We start from the raw sequence: 19013 nt of genomic DNA on the forward strand, positions 1-19013 counted from the left end.
CCTAGGAGGTTAAAACACATGTTACAAAGTACTCCCCAAGACAAGACGGGAAACAAACATTTAAGAATAGACAAAAGTGAAACGACATTAAGTGTTGGAACACAGAAAACACAAAGAGATTAAAAATAATGACTAAGGAAAATAAAAGATGGGAACAAGGTCATTTAAAAGCAAATGGAAAATAATTCAAAAAAAAAAAGGATTATTAGTGAAAGATGATAAAACAAGACAACATAGAAGTCACATAAAAATAACTGTGGAGGCACAGAAAATTTCCACTTCCCACTTTTAGAGGGAATTAAATGATGATAGTCAATCTGATCTCCTCAGGGAGATTGTTCCAAAGAATCGGAGCCCTGACATAAAAGGCTCGATCACGCTTGGTTCTCGGCCAGCAAAGCCTTGGCTGAGGATCTTGGATTACGACCAGGCAATTACAGTGTCAGAAAATCTGAACTATATTTTGGTGTGATTTCAGAGTGGGCTTTAAAAGTCAACAATGAAATCATAAAGTCAATTATAAAGTTAATAGGTAACCAATGGGATGAAGCTAAAATAAGAGTGACATGTGCTCTATTTTGGACCAGCAGTAGCTTTTGCAACCTTTGTTGGTTGATCCAAGTGTTTAATGAGTTGAAATAATCTAACTTGGAGGAGATTAAAAAAAAATCAGGACTATTTTTAGATTAACTTAGAAACACTGTAGAACAAGGTTGGACAACTGGAGTCACATGCTCGTTCAGGTTAGATTGTCAAAAGTGTTGCTGAGGTTTTTACAGCTCTGGCGAAACTTTACAAACACTGAGCTCAGGTGTGTTGTGTTACATGCATCAAGGCCATTCTATCTTATCCATATTTAGCTGCAGGAAGTTCTGTGCTAAATAGCAAAACAGTCATTCACTGCATTTAATTTAGAATTAGTGGTGTTGAAAGAGATGAATAAAGAAAACTGGGGAGGTCCAGGGACAGACCTTTGAGGTACCCCACAGTGACTTGCCAATGACAACACTGAAAAAGCTCCTATAAGTAAGAATAACACATCTTAAAACGTGAACCAGAGATGCCAAGCAAGTGTTGGAAACAGTTCAAGAAAATACAGTGATCCATGGTATCAAATGCAGCGCTCATGTCTAATAAAACTAAAACAGAGGATTTAGCACCAGAGGCTCATTCATCACTCTGAGGAGTGCTGTCTTTGTGCTATGATTTGCTCTAAGGCCCGGCTGAAATGTTTCAAAGAGTTCATTTCTGTTCAAGAAAGCAATCAATTGTTCAGTGATCTTTTCTAAAATCTTGGCGAGAAAGAGAAGTTTGGAAATATGTTTAAACTTATTCAGGAAATTAGGTTCCACAGGGAAAGAATCAGTGAAAACTGAACAATTAATTATAGATCAAATATGAAAGATTCGGAAACTTCCCTTAGGAATCTGACAGGCAGGATATCTGGGATGCATGACGAAAGTTTAATTTTATTAATTATCTCAGTCTCTATAGAAAGGACTCAAAGTGAATAGAGGTTCTGGGAGATTCTATTGTAGCATGTGAAAAAATGGATATTAGACTGTTAGTTTAAGTGTGTTGATTTACTGGATATTGTTAAACAGAACCATCTGGCAAGTCATGTTTGAAAAGTATGGAAAGGGCAAACACCTGAAAAGTATGTGTTACCACAAGTAATGGTTCACTCACATCAGAGTAAAAATGTCCTTGCAAATAGGAAAAGTTGGTGGATTCCAGGTGATTGACTGATTTTTTTATGTCACTAACTGCAAGCAGTTGCAGTGACTAACAGGTTACTCAGAGGTTGAGCATGCAACACCATCAGTTTGTAGGTGACCACTTTCCATCACCAGGTGACTGCAACCATTCTCCTAACATAGTCTGTCTGGGGCTGATTGGCAAAAGGTTGCAAATAACTGCCATCTAACAAAAAGAGCATGTTAATATTTTTAAATCTGTCTGACTTAAATGTCCAACATGTGCAACTTGTCTGCAATGCATCTCTTAGCAGTAGGGAACAACGTTTCATGTTAATATTTTTTAATCTGTCTGACTTAAATGTCCAACATGTGCAACTTGTCTGCAATGCATCTCTTAGCAGTAGGGAACAACTGAACTGGTTGCCAACTGTTTGTACTCTGGTTAAAATCTCTATATTAAAGCAAGATTGTTAAATAAATTCCTGTATAGACAGCAACAGTTTTCAATTTTCACCTATTAATCTCTATATTGTCTCAAACAGACTGCATTTAATTGTCTGCTTGACCCCATTCAATCATAAACGGATAGACTGCTTCCACTCTGTTGCTGTTTTAGTCACTTGCAGTCAGTGGTCGCAGACCTGTTCTCCATCATTTTAAGGTGATGAGAACACAAGTTCATTGCACACAGCTGCAAGAATTTTGATCATGCAACCAGTGTTTCCCTAGTATGATGTTGCATAACCAATCAACAGGGCAAAGCCATTTGGTAAATCAGTCAGTTCTGGAAGCAGTAGGAAGACAAGCAAAAGCATCTTTTCCATTGTGGCCAAGCGTGCATAGACTTAAGCCTGGCAAGATGGACTCTTCTATGATACGCATGTACCATGAGAATCCAGCTAGCTAACAAAGCAGATTACCACATACTGCACGATGTCTTACATTCAAGTTACTGTTACACAACTATCTGTAAATCTATTCATGCAAAATTAAAAGGGGATTTGAAGGCATGGTGGCGAAATCTCAGCAATCAGAAGAACATGCTTCGCTTCAGTTCATTCAAGGAGAACTCAAATGCGATCATTGTTATGCTCAATACAAAATGACACTGAAAGTGTTTTTGATAAAATAAAAAAAAAGAAGCATTCAAACATTTCTCAGTAACGTAATATAAATACATTTAATCTTCTAAAGCTCACTAATCGTCATATGAAATAAAACAAACCAGGCTTCTCTCCCTCTCTCTTTAGACGTTTCACAAGTCAGTACAAGATAAGAAAGCTGTACTCCATGAATTATTGGCAAGACAACTAACACATCACCAGTGCCTTGCAGTTAAAAAAGAAGAAAAGATGACAACAGACACACACAGATGACTCCAGGCAGGGCTGAGCAGCACTGTGAAACAACCCTACGAACTGCAGTCCGACATGGCTGAATAAATAAGGTTTTTTGAAGAGCTGTCATTACTCACCTATCAGCTATTTGTAACATTACCTGCCTCAGGTAAGGCTTCCTTCACTTAGCTCTGCAGAGGAGGCAATTCATTCTGCTCTGAGGCTTCTGTATACATTATTGGGAGTCTGCACAGGCATGCAGCAGGCGTGTTGCAAAGAATACTTGTAGGCAAACAGATACTGTTGTCACTGGAGTCAAGGGATGTTGAGGTGATAACCTCTGTGCTATCTTTTATAGCTATCTCTGTTTTTTGCACCCATGGTTTACTAGCAGAGCATACCTCGGAAGTAGGTTCAAGTCTCTGTTTTACTTGCTACTGTTCATAGCAAGTCACAGTGCTGTTTCTGTGCTGCTGGAAATTTTTGTTGCACAAAAATAGTGCCGTAACTTCTCATTTCACATACCCTTCCTAAAGCATGGGCCCTTTTTTTCTGAGGGAATTATACACATCTTTTTCCTCTTGACTCATGGATCTCAGAGTGATAAATTGCTCTGGTACATTCCAGTTTGGGCTGGAGGAGACCCCCAGTCACCAGACACACAAGGGTGGTTTACCCATCTGTGGAAGCAACTGGAATATGAGGGCCATGATTTTTTTCCCTCCCCCTCGGCTGTGGAAAGAAAAGGCTCACATCCTAATAAAAGTGTGACATCACCACAGTGCATTCATTTGCTTTATACCCAGTGATTATCTCTCTGGTGTGGACTGTGATTTTCATGTAAGAAAATAGATTGTTTCCTTTGACTGCAGCTTGGAATATCATCATCACATAGGTTAATAGACTGTATGTCAAAACCTAACAATACATTTTCAGAGAAACTCTCATATTCATATTCCCAGGGATTATGGAGTTCATTTGACCTCATCACTGGTGCATGGTAAGGGGAGATGGCTTTATTACTCAAGCTCCACGAGGCCAGGACATTTTCTGCCTCCGTATGCAGAATCATTCCCCAGCCTGTGGTCACATTGGTTTGGATGAATTCTACTTTTGCTATTATACCAAATACTCCTAATTGGCCCAGTGTTCTCTACATAGTATGGTTTAAAACAGAAGTCTCACATTGAAGAACAAATGAAGATTCAGACAGCTGAGAGTAAATTAAATGTTTGAATATGTACATCCAATCCTCTTTGTCTAATGTCATAGTTTAATGACTTAAACTCAATGATCCTACAGTGAGCAGTGAACAGTGAACTGTAGGAGGCACATTTTTCTATAGCTTTCCTGCTAGAGCTTACAGTTATGCATTACTAATTGTGTTGCCTCTTTGAGTGAAAGGTAGGTGCTGTTTAGTCCTGTTTAGCATTTGGTTGAACTAAAAGACATTCTAAGGATTTCCTTAGTAAATACATTTAGTGGTTAGCCAACATATACCTTGTAATATCATCTCATATATTACTATGATTTGAGATAGAGAGGCTGCACCTTTCCATCAAAACAGGCTAGATAGATTATCTGATCATTTCCCATCTCTAATTTTTCCATATGTCCAATTTCAAAAATGCAAAAATGGCAAAAGCCAAAACACAAAACACGAAGTCTTAACAAAGGATTTCATTTAATGGTCTACGTATTCTGAGTAATGATTTATGTGTGTTGAAGATGAAGATTTCTATCCATCCGTCCATCCATCCATTCATTGATCTATCAGTATATCAGCACCTTTTCCAGTTATTTTTGGGGATCCCGAGACATTTCTGTCCACATATCCACATTAATTATGTAGTCTGTCTGGTGAGCTCCGGATCGAACCAAGGTATTCTTTAGAGTTGGGCAAGCCAAGGGGGCATGCAAAGTAAAAAACAAGTAAAATCCTATCTCAGATTGTTCCTCACCCCTTCTCTAAGGTTGAGACCAGCCACGTTTTGGAGAAAATTCATGCATTAAGTTACTCATTGACGAGAGGCAATATGCTGCTATAACTTATAAATATGAGTGCAACAAACAGACCAGATTTCTGACAAAACTTCCCCATTTTTAAGGTGCACAGACAAGAAAATAATGTCGGAAAACGTTAAAGTTTCAGCAACACCTAATTCCTTGACCGACGCATTTTGGCGCGTGGGCTTCATCAGAGTCTCGGAAAAGTAACGGGGTTCTGCCACAGCTATGTAGAGATGAGGTAAGCAATGTAACCAGAGGTAAGCATAATACATCAATAGTCATGTGAGGTGTGTGTTGGAGTCACTCTGGATTTAAAAGGTGACCTACAATATACTGAACACGAGAACACATTAAAAACCTTGATCTGCCTTGTGTGATTCTACAAATGCCTCTTAAATTGAGAATGGGGATATGAAGAAGTTCTTTGTTGCAAAGTGAAGTCACAGACTTTCCCTGATGGACTTGCATGTTCACATGTTGTTGTTCAAACTGGCTAATCCCCCCATGCCTCTGGGATATAATGTCGGAAAAAGTATGAAATCAAGTATTTCTTCATCTTTTCAAGTCAAGTCTGGACCCCATCTAACATCACAAGATTCAAACAGTCTGCCAGTTTCTAAATAGACTGACATCCATGTTGCAAATCCTGAGGCCATGCAAAGTGCTTCAAGCCTGCATAGCACTCCATAACACTCACAAACATACACGTCCAGTCCTGTTCCCCAAGAAAGACTTTTATTTAAGAAAAGCTAATGATTTTCTTCTGATTTAATTTTCTTAGATGGATTTGAAATATTTAGAATGTGAATATGAGCATGAGGTCGTAAAACATAATAATTAACTCGGAATCACAATTGTTCATTTCAAATGTCATGAAAAAATGGACAGTATAACTTGTCATGGTAAGGAGGCTAAAGGTTCATTCAAAGCCATGAGCTTTGTTATGAATAGCTAATGATGATCAAGTGGTTTATGCCCGGAGCAAGTGCTGGACCGGCTAATTAAAGGTTATGTGTCATCCATCACAGTGATGTGTGTTTGATTACTCTTAGCTAGTGTGCAACCTTATTATTGCACAGTCACATAGAGATCAGAGTCTTGCTAGAGTCTTTGTAGAGAACTGCTTCCAGCTAGATGTGGATATTAACAAGCTAAAATACTTAGAGTGACAATATTAATGCAGCTATCTAATAGCCTTATATTTTAAAATCTCGCAGGTTATAATGGTAGATTGGGAACATGTTCTATTTACCAGTAAATATAACATATAGCTAAGACTGATAGAAGTGGTATTAATTATAAAGGTATTTGGTGATAAACCAGAACATAACAAAATATTTTGCTCTGTTACGACTTCTGTCGTAATGTGTGTCCTATGCAAATCTAAGTGTGCAGGTGCCCTTCTGTCATTGGTGGATCCAGGGGATGGTTGATGGATGCGGATTGGCTAACAACCCGGAGATGATGTAAATGATGACACCGCCATGGACACCCAGGGGATTCATCCTTGGGTCGTCTCATCCAGCAGACTTCATGTTGCCTGCCCAGCGCTGTTTGCTTTACACAGGAGCATGTACTGGACTGCCTTTTTGTTCTCATGTTTATGTTAGGGAGGCAAGTTGTTGTTATTTGGTTTAATTCTTTTCGTATGCAAGTTTGACACAACCTTGAGATAGGCTCCTTTTGTTTGTTGTTTTGGAGTTAGGTCCACCCACAGTTATAGTACTGCTTCTTTCTTTTGTGTCAAATCACCACAGGAATCCACTCATTGTAAATAAATCACCTTCAAACTTTACTAGCTGTGTGATGTGCTGCTTGGGCTCAGATGAGGATGGATCACCCTGATGATATCGTCTGGTCACCCCTAGACGGACCATAACAGCTCTAATTATGGCACCATATGTGAGTAATGTTATTAGAATATCTGAATCATCCAAAGTGTCAAGTGGCAGAGTAACTTAATTAGACGTTTAATGCAAACATTATAGATATACATAGAATTTAAAAGTCTTAAATACATCAAACATGGGTTAAATTTGTCATCGGGTGTACTTTTATGCAAACCAAAATTCTTCCTCAGCCCAGACTGTTAAGCAAACCTCATGTGAAAAAGAAATATACTAATTAAAGTACAAACACAATGCACTCTCCTGTTAAAGAGGCTCTAGATTTACTTCACAACAATCCCAACACCCCTTCTTCTCATTTAATGTATCTCAGACAAAAAAGGTTTAAACTGAAGTAGCAATATCACTGTAAAGGAGAACAGAACTGTTTAACCCTTTAAAGCCAGTCAGAGCGGCACGCTCTGTTTTGCTAACTATTTTTAAATCCCGCTAGCACTGCAACCACATAAGCTAGCGCAAAAATTTTTTTTGCATATGAAACCAGAGGAGTTGTACTTACATTTTATGCCATCAGCTTGTCCTAGGTCACAGTTTCCTTCCACATATAGCTTTGCAAAAACTGCATAAAAAGCACTTGCAGCAACAAAAACATAATATTCCAGAAACAGGCTTTGCCGATTCGATCAGCTGTTCATAACACTTCCTAGTCCATCAGCACGAACTATCACATGTCCTCCATGTCCTGCCCGAAACCGGAAGTGACGTCATTTTGCAGCAATGTAGGTTTTTTTTACATCAGGGCCTTGTAAGCCTAGAGTGGTGTTTTTAAAAGTTATGTTTGAGTTTATGACTTTCTGTGTCGTTTCTGGGATGCTTAGGACTCATATTGCACTGCTGGAAATAGTTTATTTTGATGCATATGCTGTTTTTTTGCAAATTTGCAGTATAATATTTATTTTCGTTTTTCCTGCAGTATATAAAAATTGGTGTATTTCAAAAATAAAACTATGAAGACTCTTAAAATAAATTTCCTGTAGTGGGAAACTATTTCGTGCAACTTTTTTGTATTTACAGTTTTGAGGGATAAGCCTCTTAAATTTCTCTAACTAGAAATATATGTTAAAAAAACAAAAATGATTTTAAATTTTTTTGTAGTTTATTGCACTTTTTTGCAATGTATGTAATTACTATGCACTTAATGCAGATATATTATTACAATTTGGGCTATAATGGTTGTATTGATGTATATCAACTTGAAATGCTCCCAAAATGGCACTACAACATGTACAAATATAATATAAGCTCTGGCGGACTTGGTTCTATGGTAGGTCTTAAAGGGTTAATCAAGTATCTACACCATAGTAACAGGACAGGAGCACAAAGTTGATTTAATTATGTTGTCAGAGTCAGTGCAAAGAGGTTGAGGTGGATGCATGGATAAACATAACATCACAGAAACATCTTTTTCATTTCTTATTTCAAACAAACATAAGGTCAAAGTCAAACAGCATACTGTTCCCAGCTGTCTGTACACAGTTACAAATTCAGTTGTTAAAAGGAAGTCATTCCTGGGCTCAGCCAAGATAGTGGCAACATGACATGATGTCTTTCCAACTCATCAAAATTAACACAAATATACAGGTGGAATAATTATTATGACTAAGGCCTCAGTCAAGCAGGTCTAGATACTGGTTGGTAAACACCCAGCAACCACAGGAAAACAGGAAATCTGTGTAATCCCCAATTGGTTGATGAGTGGTTGCTGACAAGAACTAGGTGACATTTTTTGTAAAAAGAATGCTGAGCTCCTTGTAATCAATTTGATTGCTATCAGATTGCCACAGTTACCCATAGTTTGCAAACACTTGCTAACTAGATCCTGAGCGGCAGTGAAACTTGAAAAATTGTGACACAAACCATAAACTGAGAATGTTTGAAGTAAAATTTATGCCATACTATGGCAACCAACATATTTACTTCAAAGGCCAATGGTCTCTGTTTCATATTTTGCACTGTACTTTTCACAATTTTACTGATACTTGGCAAGTAGCTGGTGAGCCTTAGCAGACAAGTCGGTGTCTTCTATGCAAACAACAGGTGACCGTGGCAATTGCAAGGTTTTTCAATGGAGCACCCCCTTTGCAACTAATTATACTTGGAAATTGCAGCAACTATTTGCCAATGGGCCCATATGACTGAGATTTAACGACTGACAATGCACGTTCGGTATTTGGTCAGATGCTAGGTCATTGCAGAGTTCTCCATGAGGTCTCAGGATGCTACATCACATCTCAGCTCAAAAGAGTATGACAAAAAAGGGAGAGAAGAAAGAGATTCTTAGCAAACCTGTCTTGACAAACATTTTTTTCACATATTAATAAAGTAATTCTGATTATGATCAGTGTCTTTAAGCATTTATTGAACTTCCTTAATTTTCCAATTTCTTCTGAGTCTCTGTAGAATTTTTGATGACTCAGGTTTGAATCACCTACAGTTTTTTTTGAAGCTTTGCCCCATGCAAACATGGATAACCTTTAGTCAATGTGACCAATTCAGTCAGTCAGCTTACAGCAGCCCTCAAAGTCCTCACTAAAGCAGTCATAATTTCCCAGTCTCTAGGAAGATTGCCTGACTAATCGTGATGTGTTTGTGTTTGTGTTGTGTTTTCTCATAAAGTCAAAGAATAAGGCCTTTTGAGCTGTTCTAAATAATACTTTTGAGAAATAAATGTTAACTATGGCAGGTTTAGGTTATATTGTCCATCTGGAAAACTTGACTCAAGTGCAAAGCTGTTATAAGCCAAATAAAGCATATTTATGTTCGTTCATTTTCATGCATTGAACGTTTTGCTTCTGTGTTTTAAGTTATGCTTCTTCCCACCATCTTCCCCTTCGTGTGCCTCTCAACTCCTCTGTCTGAAAAGTAAACAAAAGTCTGAGTCCGGCACTCAAAGGCAGGACTTCCATCCCCCTCAAAGATAGCTGGCCAATGACTCATGCTCAGTGGCCTCAGTCCTCCTCACATTTTCCACAAGGTGCAAATCATTTCTCCACAACCATGTAAAACCAAATGTACATGTGGTCAGGCATTAGGCCACACTGAAAAGCTTCATACCATTTATTGATCTGGTTGTTCCAGTTCTCTGGAATAAGAGCTGAAGCTGCTAACCACTAGTGCAAACTTCCTTAACATTTCAAACTACAACTTCAGTGAAAAAGAAAAGAAAGTATTTCAGCTCAATCACATACACAGAAAGGCAGTTTTACTTTTTATTTCTCACTGTAGCCTCATAAATATGTGGTAATATACAGCCAGATGCTGAAACACACTTGGGATTGGGATTTCTATTTACATAATGCTCTTCAATGAAGTAAATTGAGTTTTCTCTATAAATTAGATCTTCTGCTTATACTCTCCATTATAGTCCTCCCACATTACTGAGGAAATCCCTTCCCCAGATTGCCTGCCGTCTGCCAGGAGGTGCTCATCTCTGACAGATGACTGTTGTGTTATGGCTTTGTTTCATCATTTGTAACCTGACATTCCCATTGGTTGTTTCATTTGAGAGGTATGTTCAGACTTGTCCTGTTAGCTGTTCTGACATCTATCATCATTACTATCACTGCTATTGTCAGGAGAAATGAGAAAGAGGCAGTGAAAATGCTGATTAATTTAACAATTGGCTTATTTGATCACTAAGAAAGGGAGCAGTTGCCTAAAAATACATTTGTGACTTGTCTGTCAATTGAGAATGAGCTATTGTTTTGGCTTCTTTTAGTAGCTACAGAAAATAAATTGGGTTCCACTTAAGCTGAGTTGCACACGTTCCTGCATGCACATTGATCTCACAACCACAAATGCTTGACCGTAGAAAAAAATACTGCAGAAACTTTGGGGGAAAAGATTTAAAGTTAAGCTTGGCTCACTTTGACTAATGCAACACAAAAAGTACAGTTAGTTACAAAGAAACACCAATGAAAATCTTTTTGCACAGTATAAAACAATATTGTCTTTTGACTTTGGTTTAGTGTTGATTTTCTGGTCAATCTCCTCATGAACTCTGGCTAGTAAGTGGTGGAAATAAAGCTTAGAGCTTGGTTATTTTTGAGGGACTCAGAGTAGAGATGTTATTCCTCCATATTAAAAAGAGACTGAAGTGATTCACACTTCAGGAGTGGGATGCCTCCTGGATGCCTCATAGATGAGGTGTTCAGGGAATGTCCTACCAGATGGAGGTCCCAGGAGAGACCCAGGACATGCTGGAGAGATTGCATCCATCAGCTGGCTTGGGAATATCTTGTTGTTGATGTTTCCTTAAGTTACACTGTGAACTTCAGATAAGTGATGACTTTAACAATAATATGTAGAGCAATGACATAAACATAACATCTTTATAACTCTTTATGGAGCCTACATAAAAGTTAAGTAACTGCATCACTTCACTTCAAGTTGACCCTGGTTTCACCGTAGCTGTCATGGTTGGCTGTGTGGCAGGCAAGCAGAAGTGGTGGACCCAAAATTGCAGGACTCTTGGAGATGGGAATAAACTGAAAACGCAGCTTTATTGCTGGAGGAATGATTCACGAAATAAAACGTACAAAAACAAAACTCTAAACCGAGGTGCTGGAGGACAGGACATTACAAACACACAGCAAGTTGAGGGTACAACGCAACACTGACACGGAGAAACACAGGGCTTAAATACACAGATGGCAGTAATCAAGGGATGAGAGACAGGAGGGGAACACACCTGGGAGAAATCACAGCTGACGAGACAGGGGAAACGTAAACTGAGCACACTCACATACGACATAGACCTTCACACTAAAACAGGAAACTCACACACATGGAACCAGACAAGACATTGAACTAAACAGACAGATTCACAAACAGACGGGGTGACACCATAGACAGACAGATACAGACGCAGACTCCGAGGCAGACCGAATATAACACGTAGAACTCAAACAATAATAATAATCATGATAATAAATTGGAAAATGATAATAATAAACTTAAAGCGCTGGGTCACCGACCCAGGACCATGACAGTAGCATGTGGCTCTCATATGTGGGTACACAGGAGAAGCTTTGGTGTAGGTTTCTTGGGCTCAGTCTGGAAAGATTCATGCTATGAACAACAAACCCCTGCTGTCCAGATGAGGTTTGGCTTCCATAATAAAAGAGGCAAATAAGGTAAGAGGACAACTGAAAATGGATAATAAATGCCAGGAATAATTAATGGCAATAGTTTTAGCCTGATTTTGCTGCTCAGCATTACAAAAAAAATACCATTTTGCAGACAAACACATGGCTAAAGTTCCACCAGGAAGGATTTAATGTTGTGAATGTTTGTGTAGATCATTTTGTACCTTGAGCATGTATTTCTTCTGTTAAGGAAATCAAATTTGCTTGTTTCAGGTTCTTGCTTGTTATTGTCTCTGTTTTACTGGCCTCCAATGTCTTCTCCATTTGGTAGGAGGAATTGAGATGAGATGACTTTAGCAGATGAGCCAAAACCATGAAAACTGCACGTTAGGAAATGGGGGAAATTCATCACAACCTTGGCAGTCAGAGTGTGGAGGGAGGATTGCTGGGGAACAAGAAAGAGATAGCACAGGGGGAGATTTTTCCGCTGTAGGAAGTCAGCTCACAGCTTACATTGCCTGGGAGAATTCTTTCAAAACTTTCTGCCTGTAGGATCACTTTCATTTTCAGTACTACTTGTTTCAGATTTTGTGCAAAACTCGCACCAACTAGCTCAAATTTGACTATATAAAGTATATATATATGTATGTATGTATGTGTATATGGCCACAGTGAAATACAGCTTTCAAAAAGATAATTCATGCTTTTGTGTCATCCTCTCTAAACTACCCAAGCTCTGTTTACACTGGCATCAGATGCAAATCACCCCTGTTTACAAATGGCCTCAAAAAACAGCATCTAGGCTCTTTTCCATTTACAACAGTTTCCATTTGAATTAAGAAGTGATTTCAAACAATTTAACTAATCACGTACAATATGTTGTTGGTATTGGCTCAGTTTCAAGTGTAACTTGAAACTGAACTCCTCATCCTCATTCTCAGGAATGAACCCTTTGGTCTGCCAAAAATGTTCTCCTTGAACTTTCCAAATATTTAAAGACTAATTATGCATTTGTGGCCAGAGCTACCAAACTTTTTTACAGTCTGCATGAACACTCAGTTTCTCCAGGGATGACATGGAACAGTTTCACAACTCGATGCAAGCTTGAGTCTGACTGTAGGACTGTTGCTCAATAAAACCAGTGATTTAAAGTTTTGAGGACCTTTTCAACTATACATTCACAGTGGTGCCTTCAGTGATTCAAGTGAAAAGAGACATGTAAAAAAAAACAGGAAAAATGCTGATGATTCAGTATCTTGCAGAATCACCTTAATCAATAACTGGAAATAATTGTAACTGTATAATTTTATCACCATCGCACATCATTGTGGAGGAACTTGGGCCCAGTTTTCTTTACAACATAGCTTCTCTTCACCATAACATTCATTTATTCACCACTCTCTTAAGATCTCACCAGTGTTTTAATCAGGGTGAGGTCTGGACTTTGACTGGTCCATTGTTTGGTTCATTTGCTCTTCTGTTTTGGATCATTGTCCTGTTGTATTATCTGATTGGACAGAGGGCCCCACATTTAACCCTAGAATACTTTGGTAAATGGAAGAGTTCATGGTCAAGTTGGTGTCTTCAAGGTGCCCAGGTCCATGGCCACAAAACAAGCCCAAATTACCACGTCTCCACCACTTAACAGTTGGTATGAGGTGTTTGTGCTGATATGCTCTGTTTGGTTTTCACTACACATGGTGCTGTGCATTACTGTCAAACATCTCCACTCTGGTCTTGTCTGTCTAAAGAGCATTCAGATGAAGTTTGATTCTGCAAACCTAAGCAATGCTGCCATGATCTCTTTAGGGAGAAACGAATTTCGATGTTTACCCTGTTTTTCTAATAGTACTGTTATGAATTTTAAAACGTAGCATGCTACCTGAGGCCTATAGAACATGACATGTAGCTTTTAGTTTGTTTGGGATTTTTTGGTTTCTCTGATCATTACACAGTCTTACCTTGAGATAAATTTACTTGGATGTCCACACCTGGGCATGTTGTGGTACTGTATAAGAACAGAGGTGTAACGTTGTTTTTATTTAAGAAATGGAATGCAGCTTCCAGCACATTAAATACATAGCAGAGTTGAGCTGTCTAAAACTTCGTAGTCAAAGGAGCTTGCAAAGAAAAGCGTCTGGACTTCTTTAAGTTGCTTGAAGACGTTTCACCTCTCATCCGAGAAGCTTCTTCAGTTCTAAGGTCAAATGGTGGAGAGTCACAGATATAAACCTAGTGGGAGTGACCCCCCACAGAGGGACAAAAGGACCCCTGATGATCCTCTAATCGCCTGAGCCAAGGTGTGAAACTGGGCGTGGGTCCCAATCAGCCAGAGTTTCGGGTGTGTTCATTGTGAAACCCGGCCCCACCTTATCATGCGAATTCCTGAGGTCAGATGGCCCAGGATGTGAGTGGGCGTTAAGGCGTCTGGGAAGGGATCTCAAAACTGGATTATAGATTATAGTTTATGACACCAACTCTCTGCCAACGTCTTCAAGCAACCTAAAGAAGTCCAGACGCTTTTCTTTGCAAGCTCCTTTGACTACGATGACCTGGATGACTGAGAACCTTCACAGACATACTGTCTAAAACTTCGTTATTATGGAAGCTGCATTTCTACCACAGGAACTTTCTCCATAGTCCAGGACTATCTGTCCAATCTGTTGCTTGGAGCCACTGAAAAACTTTTCATCTGTCAGGTCTAATACTGTATTTATTGATTCTTGTCAATGTACACAGAATAAATGCTTTCTTCTTCTTTGGTTCAGTTTTTTCAAGATGGACAAGTATTACATAAGTGTGGGTCACCTGGAGGTTTCTTTTTATCTCACTGAGCTCCTTTGACAACATCATATACATCATTGAGGTCTACATCTTACAGTGGGCTCCATGTGCTTTCCATATGCTCCAAAATGCTTCCTGTTCTCCAAAAAATGAGTTAACATCAGAACTAAATCTTTTCATTTCTGATGTCTGAGGACAGAATTCTTATTCTGTGCTGTGGTTTAAAATGTAATGTTTGCAATGCAAGGCAGAAACAATTCTAGTTCATGGTTATGGATGGCTGCTTCTCCTGAGGAATGGTGAGCTTGCTGATGGTGTGCAAGCTCTGGCTGCACAGTCTGTTTATTGCAATATTTTGGCAGTCGTAGCCTTGGAGACTTAGACACAGCTAATTATTTCCATTCTCCGGTTCAGTCCAGAGCTAAGCTATCAAAGAAGCCCCCCTACCACAAAGTCTGTCAGTGCCATCGGATGTCTTAAAAAGGAGCACAGAATGTACAGATGTTTTATAGTTTGTCTTCCTTCAGAAAAAAACTAAAAGTTAAAAACTAGCTTTTTGCCTAAAGGCTTGAAACGAACATTTCAAACACACCTTCAGAAGTGCGAGGCATGCTGTTTCAGAGCCAGGCCTCATTCTGCTTCAACTTTTAAACGTGTTTTTAGGTAATGCAAGTGGCAAAGTGCCTGTATTCCAAATCACTGTAGCAGGCACTTTGAGTAACTGCTGCAGTCATCAACTTTAGCCAGAGACACTGAAACATCATAGAGGATGAGAATGTGTGAACTGCTGTGACGCAGTTTAGGCAAAGTTATAGGAGAAAAGTTTTGGGTTTGGCAGTCATCTGATACCATTTCACTCTGGACACAGGCTTCGTTGCTTTAAAAAGAAGCCAAAAAGGAGGAGTTTAGTATTGTGGGTGGAGATGGAGGAGTAGATAGATGGATGATGCCAGATGTGTCAGATCAGAGATTTTCATAACTACTTCCCTATACAGCAGACTTGCAAATGTGAAGTCAGTGATCTATATATAATTTTTTTTCCTGGGCCATTAAACACATAGCAGAGTTGAGCTGTCTAAAACTTGCCCATTCTGCAAGCTGCATTTCCACCACAGGACCTCTATCCATAGTCCAGGAACCTTTAGAAGAACTCCAGGGACCGGGCCTGCAAGATATTAAGAGCAGTGCAGTCTCACAGCAGTTTGTGAAATAGTCATAAAAAGCAATCTAGTTTTCTTCTTAAGTATTTGAGTTTGTGTGCATGCATACAGATTAGATTATATGGAAGTGGGAAGATGAAATATTTGGTTTAGGAACACAATATGCAGGGAATCTTGTGTTGAGGAATAAATAGAAGTTCATGTCCAGCAACATTAATAGATTAAAAACTGTGAGTATTTCAAAAAATGCTGTGAGACCGGGTTGACCAGAGATATCATTTTATTTCAAGTAAAACAGAATTTTCAGAAAAGTCTGAAAATTCAGGAACTTTGGGGATGAGGCTTGCAGTACAGAATTTTTTTTCAGAGGTCAAGAGCTCTGTTTTTATTTGCGCTTTGCCACCAACCCCAGCTTGAATCATGCACCAGTAGCATGCTTGAATATCTTCCAAGCTTGGGCTCCAGTCATAGGGGCCTTAGAGACTGGTCAGATACCAACTGGCAACCACCATCGTGAGATCGTGAAAAGTGTGATGCAATTGGAAAACGAAGACCATTCACCTTCTTTAAAATCAATACGTGTTTATTAAGAAAAAATACAAGCAAAAAGCTGTACGCATGGACTATCCCACTTTATTATTTTCAGTTGACTAAATGAGCAAAGGCTGAGAAATAAAGCCGTTAATCGCTTTTGATAACACGGGGCTAATTTACATGTGAGTAAATTGTGAGTCTTTCAGTGTATGATGATGTAAATACATTATGAACATTTGTTTTTGGTAAAATAAGTATTGCAGTTTTGCTGAATTCATTAATAACAGAGTAAGTGCAGCCACAGTCTAATGTGTTCACTTCCCTTGAGTTTGGACAAAGTCCAGAGAGTTTTCAGTTACAGTGCAGTGAAGACAGGTCACATATATTTATGATTTTTTTTTTTTTTTTTTTAGACAGGAAGCGGAGTTGGATAATCATCTTTCAAACCCCTGAAATTTGAAAATATAATCCCTTCCCCCTTTAATGTATTCTTAGTGATGACAGTGTAATTTTAGCAAATGATATTTGTTCATGACTCTGTGCCTTTTATGTAAAAAGAAACCAAGAGCTGCAGATTGATCTGCTGACTGCAAAATAGATTAGGAAATCACCCAAGATGCAGCAGACATTGTGCATGCAAAACCATGTTATGAAAGGGGACCTATGCTGCTTTCCCCTGTTTTCTGTCTTATATATAATTGGTGGCTATTCAGTTTAAACATGGGTAAATTTTTAGATAATGAGGATGAGGTCAGCAAACGGACAAAAGGTCACGGTTAAAACTGATTTAGGGGCTAGATTCTCACACTTTCATTGTACTTTTGGCTTTCAATAAAAGCACATATCCCTGTCTTAATGAAGGGCGGGCAATCAGAACAGTTAGCTTCAATGGAGTGGGAGGAATGTTACAACAGCTTGTTTCAGATGCTGGTTGAACTGAAGGGCTGCACCAAAGCCTGTAAAATCAAAAAATATAAATAAATAAATAAATAAATTTTATTTTGAACAAGCTCCTCTTGCGGATTCCAAAATACAGGAATGGGTTGAAAATTAGCTTAAGTGTCCCCCCTTATCATCTTTTTTCCATAAAAATATTAAAACTGAAGTAGGATTTATTACTTAAGAGCAGTTGTTGGTGTGGTGTGGCTGAATGTCTGTTGTATTATAAAACGTGAAATCTTCCTGGCAGCAACTTTGCAATCAAATAATTAGATTACTTCATGTTAATACATGAAGAAAACCTTGCCATTAAGTTGTCTAGTTTCAGATTGTTTCACAGATTATCCAGCGATTGTTGATTTTAGCTCTTTTTAAAATCTCATTTACATTTTTATGGTTAATATGATGCTTTAAATTTCCTTATCGGAATCCACTGCATTTAATATTTACATTGCAATAGTCTTGATAGCCACTTGGGGTTGGCTAGCTAGCTAGCTTTATTCATAAATGGCCTGTCTTACAGCACATAAACACGAGTCTGTTACCAAAAAAATTTACATCTTTTCTCTCTAGCTAATTTCCCCTATTTAAACTGATGAGGAGTCAATTTTATTGCTCAAACATTCCAATTGTTTTGAAGCTTATAGTTTACTTACAAGGGACGTGACTACTTTGTTGGACAGGTAGGTGTCGGTACACGTGTCTGAAGCAGGCGGCTCAGCTTGCTGAGTTCCCTGAGGTAGACATCTTCACCTTTTTTGTGGTTTTTGTGCCCTTTGGGGCATTTTAATTAAATATCTAACACCTAATAAAGCCAAAATGTGCAATCATTTGTACTTGCAGGCTGCTAGCTGGTTAACTAATAACCGCTAACACGCCACCATCTTTTCTGTTCCCAAAAAATCATCGCACAAGATAGTGATGGCTAAAATGCCAAACCTGAGGCTTTAACCCATGATTAATCCAGAAACAAATGGGGGGCAGTAACTTTAGATTCATATATTGTTCTACAATGAATGATTTAGTCTCTTTAAAAACAAACAAACAAACAAACAAAAAACCCCACATGAACCTTGTTCATTTACTAATTATAACAACAGCAAATCATTTAATTTAAATAAATGTGAAGCTTGCCTTAAATAAAGGCAGTCCAATCAGCACATGCAAGCAGGGAGGCAGTTCCTCTGCATGCAGATTAATACTGTTTACTTTCTAACCAGTCAGTTGCCAAGCTAGCCTGTATACAAACCAGCAGGGGACAAACCAGGATTCACACTAATTGATTCCCAGATCACTTGCTCTCCCTTTGGCAACATTCTTTGCAATGACGAAGTCTTTGGAAACAGGCAGCAACTTGCAGTGTTTGCAGTCAGTGTTCTAGTGTTTCCTTTATCCTTCAGTTTACAGAGAAAATATGGCTGATGCTTCTTGTGAGTCTTGTTGCTCTGTGGGACTCTGGGGGAATTGGCAGACATGGTTTCTGGGCAGGGCCAACAAGAAAACAGCTGTCTTTCGCATTACCTCTACTCCAGTGTCACGAACGCCCCCCCCCCCC

Source organism: Pundamilia nyererei, unplaced genomic scaffold (assembly GCF_000239375.1).
Source record: "Pundamilia nyererei isolate P.nyererei 1_Seehausen unplaced genomic scaffold, PunNye1.0 scaffold00071, whole genome shotgun sequence".
Lineage (NCBI taxonomy): Eukaryota > Metazoa > Chordata > Actinopteri > Cichliformes > Cichlidae > Pundamilia > Pundamilia nyererei.